Source organism: Myotis nattereri (genome assembly GCF_964212035.1).
Source record: "Myotis nattereri genome assembly, chromosome: 10".
Classification (NCBI taxonomy): Eukaryota; Metazoa; Chordata; class Mammalia; order Chiroptera; family Vespertilionidae; genus Myotis; species Myotis nattereri.
Window position 1 is genome coordinate 2771100 of NC_138085.1, and position 15703 is coordinate 2786802.

At 50.6% G+C, this 15703-nt stretch overlaps 1 protein-coding gene across 1 annotated transcript in view; it reads left to right on the forward strand.

Annotated features, from left to right (window-relative positions):
• Positions 1–7696: 7696 nt before the first annotated feature.
• Positions 7697–15703, forward strand: part of TMEM182 (transmembrane protein 182) — a gene marked incomplete at its 5' end in the record, with an annotated part of 80679 nt that continues 72672 nt past the window's right edge. The window contains one exon of the mRNA XM_081100640.1: positions 7697–8041. The remainder of the gene's footprint in view (positions 8042–15703) is intronic.

Genomic DNA, 15703 nt, shown 5'->3' on the forward strand with positions numbered 1-15703 from the left:
TGGATGGATGTCTCAAAGGGGCACAGGATGGCCTGACTGGTGTGGCCCAGTGGTTGAGCATGTACCCATGAACCAGGAAGTGATGGTTTGATTCCCTGTCAGGCCATATGCCTGGGTTACAGGCTTGATCCTCAGTAGGGGGCATATAGAAAGCAGCCAATCAAATGATTCTCTCTCATCATTGTTGTTTTTCTTTCTTCTTCTCCCTTCCTCTCTCTAAAATCAATAAAAACATATATGCATATTTTTAAAAAAGGACACAGGATGTAGAAGCTACTTTTGTTTCCTTGGGGATGTTTGCCAATAGGTATCTACTGCAGAGGAGGCTCTTAATAGCCAGGTGGACAAAATGATGTGCTCTTTGGATATCCCAGGGTTTCTTCAATGGGTCCATGAACAAAATAGCTGTGGCGGCAGAGATGACGGCTATACACGGACTCAACAGCGTGGCCTTACTGTTATCAATGATACAGCTTAATTTTTAATCTACCAACAGCAGAGACCAACATTTAGTTCCTGCTTCACCAGTCTCTGGGGAAGAAACTTAATGGGAGGTTATTATGGAAGGGGCAGAGATTCATCCTTACTAGAATAAATAAGTATTCTGCATATATATTTGCCTTCTCTATTCCTAATATTTCTGACAAAAACATTCATAGACTCACAAAATCACTGATCTACCTCTATGGCATTTTTACATAGCATTGCTTCTGATCAATATACTCATTTCACTGCAAAGGAAATAAAGCAATGAGATCACCCTTATTGAATTAACTGATCTTATCACATCACACATCACCCAGAAGAGGCTGGCTTAGTAAAATGGAGAAATGACTTACTGCAAGCTCCGTTACAGTGCTAAATGGGAGATAACACCCTAAAAGAATAGAGTTCTGTCTTAAAGCATATGGCATATTCTCTGAATTAGAGACCATTATATGGTGCTGTCTCCCCCTTGTCCAGGAGATATAATTTGGGAATCAAACGATAAAAGTAGTAGTGGATTCTCTCACTATTGTACCTAACTAGAGGCTTGTTACAGGAAGATTCCTGCAATAATAGGGCTTCCTGCAGCCGGAGCAAAGCAGAGAAGGGAGCGAAGCCTGCCCTTCGCTGCTGCCTCGCTCCCTCCCGTGTCCGCTGCCTTGGCTCTGCTCCCGTGTCCGCTGCCTCCGGACACTCCATCGGCAGTGGAGCAGCGAGGCTGGATCGGCCGCTGGAGTGGGCGGATTGTGCCTCGCTGCTCACCTCTGCAGCCCCAGGCTGGATGACAGGCCCAGACACTCCAGCAGCCTTGCCACTCAGTCCCTCCCCCTGCCTCCCCCGCCACCTGCCTGGCCAACAGGCCTAGACACTTCAGCGGCAGGGCTGAGGGGACTGGGTGCCACCATCTTTGTGATGGAGTGATGGTTAATTTGCATATTACTCTTTTAATAGATAGGACTAGAGGCCTGGTGCATGAAATTTGTGCACGGGTAGGGTCCCTAGGCCTGGCTGGCAATCAGGGCCTCCCCCGGCTGCCAGCTGCTGGCTGGGGCCTTCCATCATTCCGCACTGCCCCCTGGTGGTCAGCGCACGTCAGAGCGAGTGATTGAACTCCCAGTCGAACTCCCAAGAGGACACTTTGCATACTAGCCTTTTATATATAGGACTAGAGGCCCGGTGCACAAAATTCGTGCACTGGGGGGTGGGGTTCCCTCAGCCCAGCCTGCCCCTCTCACAGACCAGGAGCCCTCAGTGGATGTCCTACTGATGGCCACAGTCTGGCAGCAGAGGCTCGGAGCAGGCGTCCTTTGTGTGTGTGTGTGTGTGTGTGTGTGTGTGTGTGTGTGTCTGCTGGGGGCCTGCCCCCAGCCACACCATGGAGGCTTGGAGCATGAGCCCCTCTGTGTTGATCTCTCAGGCTCCTGGCTTCCACTGCACGTTGTACTCTCCCTTGAGCTATGGCCAAGATGGGGGTGTTGCTTGCAAGCCGGGCTTTCCTGCTCCCAGGTCCCCATGGCGACTGGGAGCAGGCCCAGCTGGGGGCTGCCCACAGGCCAGGCTTGCTTTCCCGCTCCCAGGTCTCCACGGCGACCGGGGAGCAGGCCCAGCTGGGGGCTGTACACAGGCCAGGCTTGCTTTCCTGCTCCTGGATTCCCATGGCGACTGGGGAGCAGGCCCAGCTGGGGGCTGCCCGCAGGCCAGGCTTGCTTTCCGGCTCCTGGATCCCCATGGTGTCTGGGGAGCAGGCCCAGCTGGGGGCTGCCCGCAGGCTGGGCTTTCCTGCTCCTGTTTAAGGCCCAGCTTGGGGCTGCCGGCAGGCCAGGCTTGCTTTCCTGCTCCTGGATCACCATGGTGACTGGGGAGAAGGCACAGCTGGGGGCAGCCCGCAGGCCAGGCTTGCTTTCCTGCTCCTGGATCAGGCCCAGCTGGGGGCTGCCCTCAGGCCAGGTTTGCTTTCCTGTTCCCGGATCAGGCACAGCTGGGGGCTGCCTACAGGCCGCACTTTTCTACTTACCGATGGCTGGATCACCACAGTGACCCAGGGCCCAGAGGCACTTTCCTGCTCTCCAATAGTCATAGGGTCCAGGCTAGGGGTGGGGCTTAGCAGTGCGGGGCTTAGGCTGCATGGGGGTCCCGGCTGGGGGCTCAGGTGGCACACTGGGGTCCTGGCTGGGGGCGGGGCTTATGCCTCGCTGCCCAGGGCTACACATGGGGCCCGGATGGCAGCTCGTGCTGTCCCACCCTGCCTGTAGTATAGGATAGAGGCCTGGTGCACGGGTGGGGGCCGGCTGGTTTGCCCTGAAGGGTGTCCCAGATCAGGGTGGGGGTCCCACTTGGGTGCCTGGCCAGCCTGGATGACCGGCTGATGGCTGTTTGCAGCTGGTCACACCCCCTTCAGGGTGGGGGCCCCTACTGGGGTGCCTGGCCAGTCTGGGTGAGGACCTGAGAGCCGTTTTCAGGCTGGAGGGCAACTTAAGCTCCCAGCCTCTCCTTTTTTTCTTCTTTTTTTTTTTTTTATTCTGGGATTTATTTACCTTCTATAGCTGTCACTGGAGCTGAGAGCCGGCTCCAGCTCTGAGGGCTGAAAGCAGGTTCTGGGTCTGTTTGGCTTCTATAATTGAAACTCTGTTGCCATCACAGCAGCTCTAAGCTCTGAGGCCAAAGCTGGCTGAAAGCAGGTCTCTGGAGCTTGTTTAGCTTCTATAATTGCAACATAGTTGCTTAGAGTGCAGCTCAGAGCCCAGCAGCAGCAGGCCGGGAGAGTTGGCTTCCTCTGTCACTGGAGCAAGCAAGCCTCCTGTTCGCTTCAGCTGCATGGCTGCCGGCCGCCATCTTGGTTGGCAGTTAATTTGCATATCATGCTGATTAGCCAATGGGAAGGGTGTCAGGGCTATGGTCAATTTGCATGTTTCTCTTTTATTAGATAGGACTAGTAGCCTGGTGCACAAAATTCATGCACATTGAAAGGGAATTAATTAGAGGAATGTAATTTGGACTCACTATCTAATATCAATAATATGTGAGCGTGAGGCAGTCCGCGTTTCTGAAATTCGGTGACATGAATTTTAGCTATTACTTTGCCAAATAAATGGAATTTACAGATATCATTTTAAAGAGCATTCAGCTTAATATTAAAAAATCTGGCTACCCAGTCAGGTCTGTTTTCAACTTTTGCCAGCGTTGTAAATTGTTTGCAATATCTGCCCATTTGGGGTTGCATTCATGGTTATGAATAAATCGGGCTTGCCCTAACCAGTTTGGCTCAGTGGATAGAACATCGGCCTGCGGACTCAAGGGTCCCCAGTTTGATTCCGGTCAAGGGCATGTACCTTGGTTGTGGGCACATCCCTAGTGGGGAGTTTGCAGGAGACAGCTGATCGATGTTTCTCTCTCATCAATGTTTCTAACTCTCTATCCCTCTCCCTTCCTCTCTGTAAAAAATCAATAAAATATATTTTTTAAAAAATCGGGCTTGCCATACCTTGTTACAGTTGCCATAGCATCCTGATATCGCTGCTGCATATTTCTGGGACTACCCTCAAAAGATGATGGAAGTATTATCATCTTACCAATCGGCACACTGTTCTTTTCAGATCTAGATGTGAGATAATCCATCAAACCACTATACTTTTCAACTCTCAATTTAGATTGGTTTGCTTTGATGAAATTTATCTGATTGGCCTCCATTTTTGAATACGAATCCATGACAAACTGTTAATTTTCCTGCATTTAAAATAGGATTGAATGTGTCCCGCACAGAGAAATGAAATCCAAAATACTGCATTTGTGTGACTCGTGTCCTTACATTTTGTCTAGTATCATTGTTGATTACACTGTTATCTCTGAGTCTTAATGCAATATCTGTTCCCCAGCCTTTTTCACCATGTGGGAAAAGAATAGGATATGTCATTGCATCTAATTTAGGAAACAGGATATTGATTTGTTTCATGTTAGTGGCATTTGGATTATTGGGATCTGGTTTACAATGAATGAGCAAGTCCCTTTCAAAAGGAGGTTCTCCATCTTTGTTTCTGAATATGACAGCAACCTTGGTTACACGGGGAGAATTATATCTACCCGGATCACTGTTACGATTGTATTAAATCGCCATTGTTACTTCTGTGGGAGCAATACCTTTTGCTCCTGCTTCAGATTGAGCTTCCTTTTCTACCTCATGTAGCATCTTGTACGATTTTGTTAATTCATTGATTTCATGCATGACGTTGTTGATGTTGATCATGAGTCTTTCTGAGCAGCCCTGGTTTTCTGGCATTGCTAATCTTTTACTTGTAGCTTCGGCTGTATCCAAAATATAGAGGTGAGCAAACTAAGGATATAAAGTTCCAGTACGGTGATAAACTTGTCCATGTATTCTAAAACAGTATGGCCCATATCCTGATGGTGATGCAATATTTGCACCCATGGAAGCAAAAGCAAAAGAAGTATTTATGGAACAAATATTTTCCATGAAATTTTTACTGTCAGAATCTACGTTTGTCATTAATCTTTTAAATACGCCGGGTAATCTGGAAAATGTATGTCATTTGGACAGACTTTCCCTTTGCTACAACATTGAGTAAATTTCCCATCGGATGGTTTTTCATCCGAGAAATTTAGTGATAGGCAAAATTCACATCGAACAGTCATTCTACCACAACTATGTTCAAGGATTGCATCCTCATGTACTCCATTTTCGCTGAGAAGGCAGTTCCTACCAGTATTGGTAGTACTTGTTGATGACTGTTCTCTCGACATATTCTGTCATCGCCACAGCCTTCTTTCAACTTCAAAGGCGCGTTGGTCTTTAGACATTTTCTGTCGATAACGCCGGTGTTTTTTGGCATCAGAGCAATGTTTTTCCAGTAGCTGGTGTTCAGATACATCCTGTCGCAGGTGCCACCTTCTTTCAAGATCAGACGCACGCTGCTCTGCAGACACTTTCTGTTGATAACACTGGCATCTTTCAGCTGCAGAGCTACATTGTATCAACAGTTGTTCTTTAGACATAGTCCCACCTCTCTACTGTCATGGTCTGAGATGCAGGTGAATGAGAGTCCTGGCTATCAGGCCGCTGAGAGCTGTCTGACCAATGGCTGATTCTGGCTGATTCTGTGGGGGTGGGACTTCTTCCTCCCTGCTGTCAGTTTCCACAGCTGTGATGAGGAAGCTGGGGTGACAGAGGGAGCTGTGCCCTCCAAGCCGCCCTCTCTCTTGCTCTGCTCTATGTCCAGTGGTCTCCTGCTCTGCCAAGTCCTCCAAACCTCCTGCTCTCTGCTGGAAAGGTCCTGGGAGTCTGCGGGCATGGCTAGGTGCAGGCGGCCACACCTCCCCGACTGGCGAAAGTCCTGGGAGCCTGCAGGTGTGGCTACAGCCTCACCTCCCGGGGCTGGCAAAAGTCCTGGGAGCCCGCAACCATGGCCGCTGTCGCCTCCTGGGGTGCATGACACCTGTGTATGCAAATTAACCGCCATCTTTGTCAGATAATTTGCATAGTCACTTGAATTGCCCAGTGGGCGTGGCTGGTGGGCGTGGCTTGAGTGTAGCAGAGGGACGGCTAATTTGCATGTTTCTCTTTTATTATATAGGATAACTCTTTTATAGAACACTAGAGGCCAGATGCACAAAATTCGTGCAAGGGGCTTAGCCCTTGCAGCCGCATTGGCCCTCACAGCCCGGGTTTGTCCAGAAGGTTGGGAAAGTTTTCAACCATTATTTCTTCAATTAAACTGTCTACCCCTGCCCATTTTGTTCTCTTTTTTTTCTGGAATGCCTATAATGTGAATGTTAGTTTTTTGGTGTTTTCCCAGCAGTCCCTTGAGGTGCCCTCATTTTCATTATTATTCTTTTACCTTTTTGCTGTTCTGTTTAAGTGATTTCCACTACTTTATCTTCCAGGTTGCTAATCTGTTCTTCTGTATAATCTAATCTGCTATTGATTGCTTCTAGTTTATTTTTCATTTCAGTTATTATATTTTTTATCTCTAATTGATTCTTTTTTGTGTTTTCATTCTTTTTAATTCATAAAAAAATCAAAGAAAAACACATTTGTTTAAATAAGGAAACAAGATACAATATTCAGATGATGTATTATAGAACTGTACACCTGAAACACATATATTTTATTAACCAATGTCACCCCAATCCTATATAATAAAAGGCTAATATGCAAATTGACTGAACAGCAGAATGGCCAGTCACTATGACACGCACTGACCACCAGGGGGCAGACGCTCAACACAGTTGCTGCCCCCTGTTGGTCAGTGTGCTCCCACAGGGGAAGCACTGCTTGGCCAGAAGCTGGGCTCACGGCTGGCGAGCGCAGTGGCAGTGGCGGCAGCACTGGGGATGTCCGACTGATGCGGGGAGCGGGCCTAAGCCAGCAGTCGGACATCCCCCAAGGGCACCAGGCCTCTAGTAAATTCAATAAAAAAGAAAATAAAAATAAAAAAACTATTGCAGGAAAGGAGATCTGGGCCGGACCTACCTCTTTTAGAATGGGTAGGGATTTATTAATGTTTTAAACAAAACAAAAAGGAACAAAAAAAAAGAAATAATTGTTTTGTTCAGTAGTGTTTGGCATAACTACTTTTTTTTTTCATGCTTTAAACACTCAGAACAGCCACTTCAGGAAGCATTGAGATGAGACCAGCAAGAATGGCTGTTGGTGCCTTGCCTCTCTAATATTTGGGTGAGGCTCTGAGAGGCAATCCACCAAAGGCCCCCCAAATCCACTCCATTTTTCATTCCACCTACTTTTGCAATGAGAAAGAAACAGTCTCAAACTAAATTCTCAATATATTAAGTCTTGGGGTGTGCCAAGTGCCTCCCCAAAGCGCCCTGGCTCTGTTCCCCCAGCCAGCTGCAGGAGCTACTCCAATGGCCAGGAGGCCGCTTGGTGGCAGCTCACTGAGAAGGAGGGTGTGTCTGTGTGGTCACTGCTGGACAGGGGGGTCCTTTTAGTGTTTGGAAGCTTCAGAGCAGCTCTTTCCCTCCTAAACTCCCCCAACCTTGAAGGGTAAATGCCATCAGCAGCGTCCTGTCGGGACTGAGCTGGGTTTAGCTCATGCAAGTAGTGTCCAGTTGTAAGCCCTGGTTGCTAGCTTCCTGGCCGATTCCAGAGCTGGAAATGGAAAGTTAGAACAGGAGCGTGTGTGTGTGTGTGTGTGTGTGTGTGTGTGTGTGGTGGGGGGGGGGGGCAGGAGGGGGGGCCGGGGGCTCAGGGGCAGGGAGGAGACATGCGGAAGTGCAAGCACTCCTCCTGGGCGAGGCTCCCAGCTATTTCCACGGCCAGCTTAGAATTTTTAAAGAGCCTGGTAGCTTCAGGCTGACTAAATCATGCGCCCAAAGCAAACTGCATTCCCAAGCAAGAGATGTCACCTTCTCTGTGGTGATGGCTTGGGCTCCCCTCTCCAGTCTTTTTTCCCACGTGTGGCTCCCTACACCTTGAGCCAGCCAAAGGGGAGAGAGAGAGAGAGAGAGAGAAAACAAGTAAAGCAGCAGTGCCCCAATCGACCCCAGCGCAGGCAGACCGCCGGGCTCTCAGGAGACACTGAAGGTGAGTGAACAGCAGGGCCGAGGGCACCAGGCAGTGAGCAGCCCTTCCCGCTCGCGGTGCGGGGCTTCCTGGTCCCCGCCATCCCCTCAGGTCTAGAGGCAGGCCCTGGCGGTTCTGCCCGAGCGGGGGTGGCACAGTCCGCCTCCGGGGAGACCTCCACGCCCTGGCAGGGCGGCCAAGGTGGAGCGGGAGGAGGGCACCTCTAGGCGGGCGGACACTCGCCCACCACGCCTCGCCCATCAGGGAACGCGGGGCCTGCCGTCCCGCGGGGGCAGGAGCAGTGGGAGGGCTCTGGCTCCTCCTCGCCCGGCCACCGCGGCCACCGGACGGACGGGAGGGAAGCCGAGCCCGGCGCCGGCCCTCGCCTCCGTTTCCTTCCGGGTGGTTTCCTTGGGGGCGGGGGGTGCCCGCGGGGTCGGCCGCCAGCGACTGCAACAGCTCCGACGGGGATAGGAATGTCCTTCTCGGGCCAGGAGCCACCCCGCGCCTTAAAAAGCAAGAAACGAAATCCTACCCCCGAGAGTTTGCCCCTGGCGGCCACTGATTGGAGGAGACAGCCCACAGTCGAGGTGACTCACGGAGTTGAGTGGCAAGATTGGCTGAGAGGCACACAGGCTCCGCCCGACTGCAGCGTTGATTGGTGCCAGGCCCCAGCGTCTTGTGATTGGCAGGAAACCTCGGCGCTGGCTCGGGCTGCAGCGTGATTGGTCCAGACAGCAGCCGGCGTCTGGGAGAGTGCGCGCTCGGAGCTTTCTCAGCCGCCCGCGCGCCCGCCCGCCGTGCCCGCCGGTCCGGCCTGTGCAGGACGTGCGCCTGCAGGTCGGCGTCCGCACGCCGCCTGGCCGTCCTCCCGGTAGTGGTGCCCGTTGCCCCAGCGGCCGGCCCAACCTGGACACCTTCACCTCCGGACGCGGGCAGCCCTGCGGAAGGGGACTGCGCGGTGCGGGCGCACCTGTCCCGGGCGCACCTGTCCTGGGCGCACCTGACCAAGGCGGGGTGTAGGTCTGGACCTCTGTCCACTGGAAGGAAGGCCTTCCCGGGGCGTGGGGCTGGGTCTGCCCCGTGGGCACAGCGCTGGCGATTGCGGCAGGTCCCGGGCTCGGAGGGCACCCGCGCACAGCTGACGGCGCGGGCAGGTTCTTGGCACTCGCCGGGCACGGGAGGTGGTGGGTATTCGGCTGCCAGCCTCCTGCGCAAAGCCCACGGTCGCGCCGATTCTGAAGCTGTGCTCGTCGCCTCTGGCCGTCGTTCCCCACCTCCACCCCCGCCGGCGCCGGCACTGCTGTCGGTCCCCAGACGTGGCTGCTCGCCCCACACTGTCTGCAGCGGCTTTGGCACCTCGCCAGCGTGGTGTGGCTTGACCTGGGGCTGCAGCGCCAGCCACTAGCTCTGGACATCAGGGGCAGACCCACGTTCTCTGGCCTCCGACAGGGGAAAGGTCGCTCTCCAAGCAGCTGCCAAACCCGTAGGCAACGCCGGCCTCGCCCACACAGCGGCAGCAGCACAGGTCTAGCCACTGCGGGGCGCTGTAGGCCAGCGTGTCCTGGCACCAGCTGCACCCCTGGGTGCCCCCAAGTAGGGCAGAGTGGCCACGCTGTGGTGGGAGTTGGGGAAGAGCGGTGACACGATGAGCACCAGCAGGAAGGCCCGGGAGAGGAGCCACGCTGGCAGGGCGCGCTTCCTGGCGCGAAGCCCTGGGAGGCTGGACCACTGGCCCGGTGGGCAGCCGGTGTCCGGTGTCACCGTGGCCATTCCTCTCCCAGCCCACTGGCGGCCTAGCCACAGCTAGCCTTCCTGTTCCGGCCCTGGGTGCAGAAGGCTGCGGGCATTGCTGCAGAGGGGACAGCCGCAGGAGCTAGGCCAGCCCTCTCTCAAGGTCAGGAGAAAGCTCGTGGGTGGGCAGGAGCGGCTCCCCACTTGGGCCTCTGCTTATGGCTTCATTGGGCCTCTCCATCACCGCCGGGCCACCGACGCTGTGCCTCTCCCCCTGCTCTAAGGGAGGGACAGTACATTCCAGCCTTCTAGGCCATTGGGGTGGCTGGCTGCCAGCAGGCGGAGATGGTCCAGACTGGAGTAGTCCAGGGTCCTGGTGGTTCATGAGCAGAGCTGGGGGCAGCCCTCCTCTCCTGCAGCAGGGGAGCCCTTGACCCCAGTCGCAACACTGAACACACGGGCTCCAAGCAGCCTCGCTTCCATGAAGAGGGGCCCAGCCCCACCGCCAGGGGAGAGGAACGGGGCTCCAACCCTGAGAGAAGAAACCAGGATGCCCTGGGTGTCACAAAACTCTGCTGCGGAGACCAAGATACTCCTGTCCTTAGGTTCTGCCCTTCCGCTTCCCATCGAGGCGCAGGTCCCTCTGGCCATCGTCACAGCCGCACCTGCAGCTTCATAAGGGGCTGCAGGGCTGCCGCCGCCGTGCAGTCCTCCAGGTGCAGTCCTCCGGGGCCCGGCACAACAGGGTGCTGCTTGGAATGCAGCCTGGGTCAGCAGAGCATGTGCCGAGGTCCCTGCCCTGGCCCAGGCCTCCTTCCTGGTGCTGCCCTGCCCATCCCCACTCCAGAGGCCAGGGTCCTTCGGTCTTACTGTTAGCTCCTCAAGCAGCAATCCCTTGAGAAGCGCCCCTCGCTTTCAGGCGCCTGGCTGCTTCACTAGGACCTGCAGGCCATGTCCCTGCTCCTGCCACAGCCTCCACCACTGCAGAAAGCCAGGGCCACCACCCCACCAATTGGTTCTTCAGTTTGCATTTAAATTTTTATTTATTCATCTTTACTCTTGAGAGTATTACAGATATCTCCGGCTTCCCCCCCCCCCCCCCCCATCCCCTATTGCCCTCCTCAGCCCAGATCCCGCCCCGCTCCAGGCCTTCACCACCCTATTGTCTGTGTCCGTGTGTAATGCACATATGCATATAAATTCTTTGGTTGATCTCTTCCCACCCCATCTCCTCCCTTCCCTCTGAGGTTAGTCTGTTCCATGTTTCCATGCCTCTAGTTCTATTTTATTCATCAGTTTATTCTGGTTTTGTTTTAGTTTTTTATATATAAATCTTTATTGTTGAAAGTATTACATATGTACATATGTCCTTTTTTTCTCCATTGACCCTTCCTAGCCACCCCCTGCCCCCCAACCCCAGGCCTTCAGCACCCTATTGTCTGGGTCCATGGGTTATGCATACAAGGTCTTTGGTTGATTACCTCCCACCCACCCATCCTCCCCTGCCTTCCCTCTGAGATTCTGCACTCTGTTCCATGCTTCCGAGTCTCTGGATCCACTCTGCTCATCAGTGTATTTTGTTTTTTAGATTCCTTGTTTGTTTATTTTGATTTTAAGATTCAATTGTTGGTAGACATGTATTTATTGCCATTTTATTGTTCATATTTCCCCTCCTCCTCCTCCTCTTTCTCCTCCTCCTTCTTCTTCTGACCCTTCAACATTTAATGTAATACTGGTTTGATGGTGATAAACTCCTTTAGCTTTTCCTTGTCTGGGAAGCTCTTTATCTGACCTTCAATTCTAAATAGCATATTTTCTGGGTAGAGTAATCTTGGTTGCAGGTCTTTGCTTTTCATCACTTTGAGTATTTCTTGCTACTCCCTTCTAGCCTACAAAGTTTCTATTGAGAAATCAGCTGACAGTCATATGGGTGCTCCCCTGTAGGTAACTAACTGCTTTTCTCTTGCTGCTTTTAAGATTCTCCCTTTATCGTTAACCTTTGGTATTTTAATTATGATGTGTCTTGGTGTGGGCCTCTTTAGGGTCATCTTATTTGGGACTTTCTGTGCTTCCTGTACTTGTATGCCTATTTCTTTCACCAGGTAGGGGAAGTTTTCTGTCATTATTTCTTCATATAGGTTTTCACTTTCTTGCTCCCTTTCTTCTCCTTCTGGCACCCCCATGATGCGAATGTTGGTACTATGATTGAAGTTGTCCCAAGGCTCCTTACATTATCTTCATATTTTTGGATTCTTTTTGCTCTTCTGGTTGTTTTTTTTTTTTTCTTCCTCATATTCCAAACTGATGATTTGATTCTCAGCATCCTCTACTCTACTGTTGATTCCCTGTAAACTAGTCTTCATTTCAGTTAGTGTGTCCTTCATTTCTGACTGGCCCTTTTTCATGTCTTTGATGTTCTTATTAATTTCCTTGAAATTCTCACTACGTTCATTGGCATTTTCACTGAGTTCCTTGAAGCCCTCATTAAGTCCCTTGAGCATCGTTATAACCATTGTTGAACACTATATCTAGTGGTTTGCTTGCTACCATTTCATTTAGTTCTTTTTCTGGAGAATTCTTCTGTTCTTTCATTTGTGACATTTCTGTCTCCATATTTTGTCTGCTTCCTTGTGTTTGTTTCTATGTATTAGGTAGAGTGCTAATTGGTTCTTTATTACATTTTCTAACTCTTTGCTGAAGTTTTCACTGAGGTCCTCTATTCTACTGTCAAGTTGGGTGAGCATCCTTGTGACTGTTAGTTTGAATTCTTTATAAAAAAAATACTTATTTTCATTTCATGAGGCTTTTCCTGTTTGTTTTTTTAGTGTTCCTTCATTTGAAACATATGCCTCAGTCTTCTCATTTTGTTTTGCTCTCTGTGTTTGTTTCTATGAATTGATAAGTAGCTGTCTCACCCAATCTTGAAAAGATGGCTTTGTATAGAAATGACCTCTGTGTAGACTGTGCTCAGTGGATTTGGCAGGCTGGTTGGAGCTGGGGTGTGTGTGTGGCACCTGGGGTACCAGCAGGCTTGGGAGAGGGCAGCCTAATGCATATGAGTTTGTGGTGGTGCCCTATTAGTCCACCTGTCTGGGGCCAAAGTGGGCTCTGGGCCATGCAGCCTAGTGTGCATGTGCACAAGGGTGCCTTGCTGTCCAGGTCAGAGCTGGCTCTAAGCAGGCAGCTGGAAATGCACCGCAGTGGCCTTGCACATTGGCCAGATCATCTGGAAATGGCTGGCTTGCATTATGTAGGTAGAGGAGGAATGTAAACAGTGGTGCTCACTGGTACCTCCATATGCCTCATTCTGAAGAGTGCCCACAAATCCCAGAGAGCTCCCATGGTTACTCAACCTTCTCTATGCAGTCTCTCTTTTGTGCAAGAGCTGTTCAATCATCCCTCCATGTGTCTAAGGAGGAATTGTTCTATATGTGGATGTATATTTGGGGTCTGTGTGGGAGGGGCAAGTTTAGCTGTCATCTTGAACCCTTCTCTTTCCTAAGACATTTTAAAAACATCTTTATTGTTGAAAGTATTATATATGTCCCCCTTTTTCTCCCCTTGTTCCCTTATATCTTTCCCCTGCCCCTTGCCCCAGGCTCCACCACCTTATTGTCTGTGTCCATGGGTTATGCATGTACACATACAAGTTCTTTGGTTGATCTCTTCCCACCAATCCATCTGCTCCTGCCTTCCATTTGGGACCTGACAGTCTGTTCCATGCTTCTTTGTCTTTGGATCCATTTTGTACAACAGTTCATTTTGCTCATTAGATCCCACATATGAGTGAGGTCATGTGGTCCTTACCTTTCTCTGACTGGCTTATTTCACTCAGCAGGTCCCCAGGCCCCTCCATGCTGGCCTAAGACATTTTTGATTGTCACAACTAGAGGTGTGCGCCTAGCATCTGGTGAGTAGAGATTAGAGGTACTGCTAAACACCGTACAATTCATAGGACAGCACCCTATCCTTCACAACAGAGAATCATCCTTTACATAATGTCTGTGGTAATGAGGTTAAGAAACGCTGCCCTTTCCACCTTGTTTTTAAGGTGTGGGCTGGTCTATCAGATCATTTTTTTAATTGTATCTGTTCCCTCTTGGCTTTGGGTCACCTGTTTGCACTGTGAGTCAGAGACAGTCTTCCTCCTGCAGTTCTAGGTATAGTCGATTGTTATTTCTTCCTGACACTTGTGAGCGGGTGATGGTTGGCTGGGAGGAGAGCATTCTCTGATCTATGTCTCAGCCAGGCACCGTCTTCGACAGGCACCATCTCACACAGGCCCTGGGAACCCAAGTCTTGGGGTGTGGCCTTCACAAGTGCTCCCAACCCTTTTTCAGTTGTAGTGACATCAGATATTCCAGTTCCTCTCTTAGGTAGAAAACATTTTTTTGTTTTGTTTATTTGCTTGTTTAATAGACTTTATTTTTTTAAAAGCTTGAGGTTCACAGAAAAATTGAGCATAAAGTACAGAGAGTTTTCATATCCCCCCTGACTCTCCATGTGCTCCATTATCAACATCCCCAACATAGTGGTACATTTGTTATATTGGATGAACCTACATTCACACATCATTATCACCCCATCTGCAGTCTGTATTAGGGATTACTCTTGGTGTTGTACATTCTGTGAGTTTGGACAAATGATAATGACATGTGTCCACCATATGGTATCATAGAGAGCAGTTTTACTACTTTAAAATTCTGGATGCTCTAAACCATATCCCTGCTTCTCTCTCGGGGGAAAGTCCCTTCCTTCTTTCCTTTCCCCATCCTTTCTCTCTCTCTCCCCACTCCTCTTTCCTAACCTCTTGTCTTACTCAGCTACAGAGGCTTTCCACACTGAGACAATTCTGTTACTCTTCACTATACAGATGACGGCTTTTGCTCCATAGGGGAGATAGGTAGGCAGAATCTGGCAGTAGCTACTTTTCTGCTCCCCCAGTCAGTAACGAGATGGAGGGTGATTCTCAAGATTCTCCTGCCTTCTCAGTAAGCACTTGCTTTTGTTGAAGAAAAGCAAGTTGGTGCAAAACCCTTTAATGGGACGCCTTTAATGGGTCTTCACACTAGACTAGACACACGTGGCCTATAAGAAATCATTAGGAATTTTTAGCTGAATATCCGTAGGAGCTTATAGGCCATTCCGCATTTCCCACTGTGGGTTAGCAAGCACTTGGGTCCTGTTTCTCCCTACAGGCCCTGTTTTCCCTGAAAGGACAGAGCAGGACTGATGGCTGTGTCCTTAACCCCTCTTTCCAAGAAAAAGCCGCAGGGTGTATCAGTTACTCAGCCTGCCCTTATCTCGGCCAATGGGAATGCGGGGGAAACTAGCCCAAGGCCAAAAGTATGCTGGCCACCCTCCCTGTCTTTGTGTAACCAGACCCTAGCTGCACCCTGCCCGACCCCCCGACCCCAAGCCCTATAAATTCTTTGTTCTCTTGGGATTCGGGGCTCTCTCTTGCACCCAGTAATGGAGGCAAGGGGGGGGGACCAAGCGAGCTTGTATAAGAGACCCTCTGCTTTTGCATCGGACTGGCTCCCTGACATGGTTTTTTGGGGATCTTGAAATCTGGGCATAACATTCCCCAGCAATTCAAGTAGGCTGGTGTTTACCTGAGAACTCAGTTCTCTCATGGGTTCAAGAAAAGCCATTAATTTGAAGTTTGTCTAGCATTTTGTTTGTAGAAAATTTGGTCAGAATGCTCTTTGTAGCTTTCTACACCTCTAAGATAAAAATGGAAACCTTATTTTTTCACATTGTAATAATTCTTTGACAGCTGAAGTAGAACTGAAATCTGCCTAGAGCAGCAGTTCTCAACCTGTGGGTCACGACCCCTTTGGCGGTCAAACGACCCTTTCACAGGGATCGCCTAAGACCATCCTGCATATGAGATATTTACATGACGATTCATAACAGTAGCAACATTACAGTTATGAAGTAGCAACG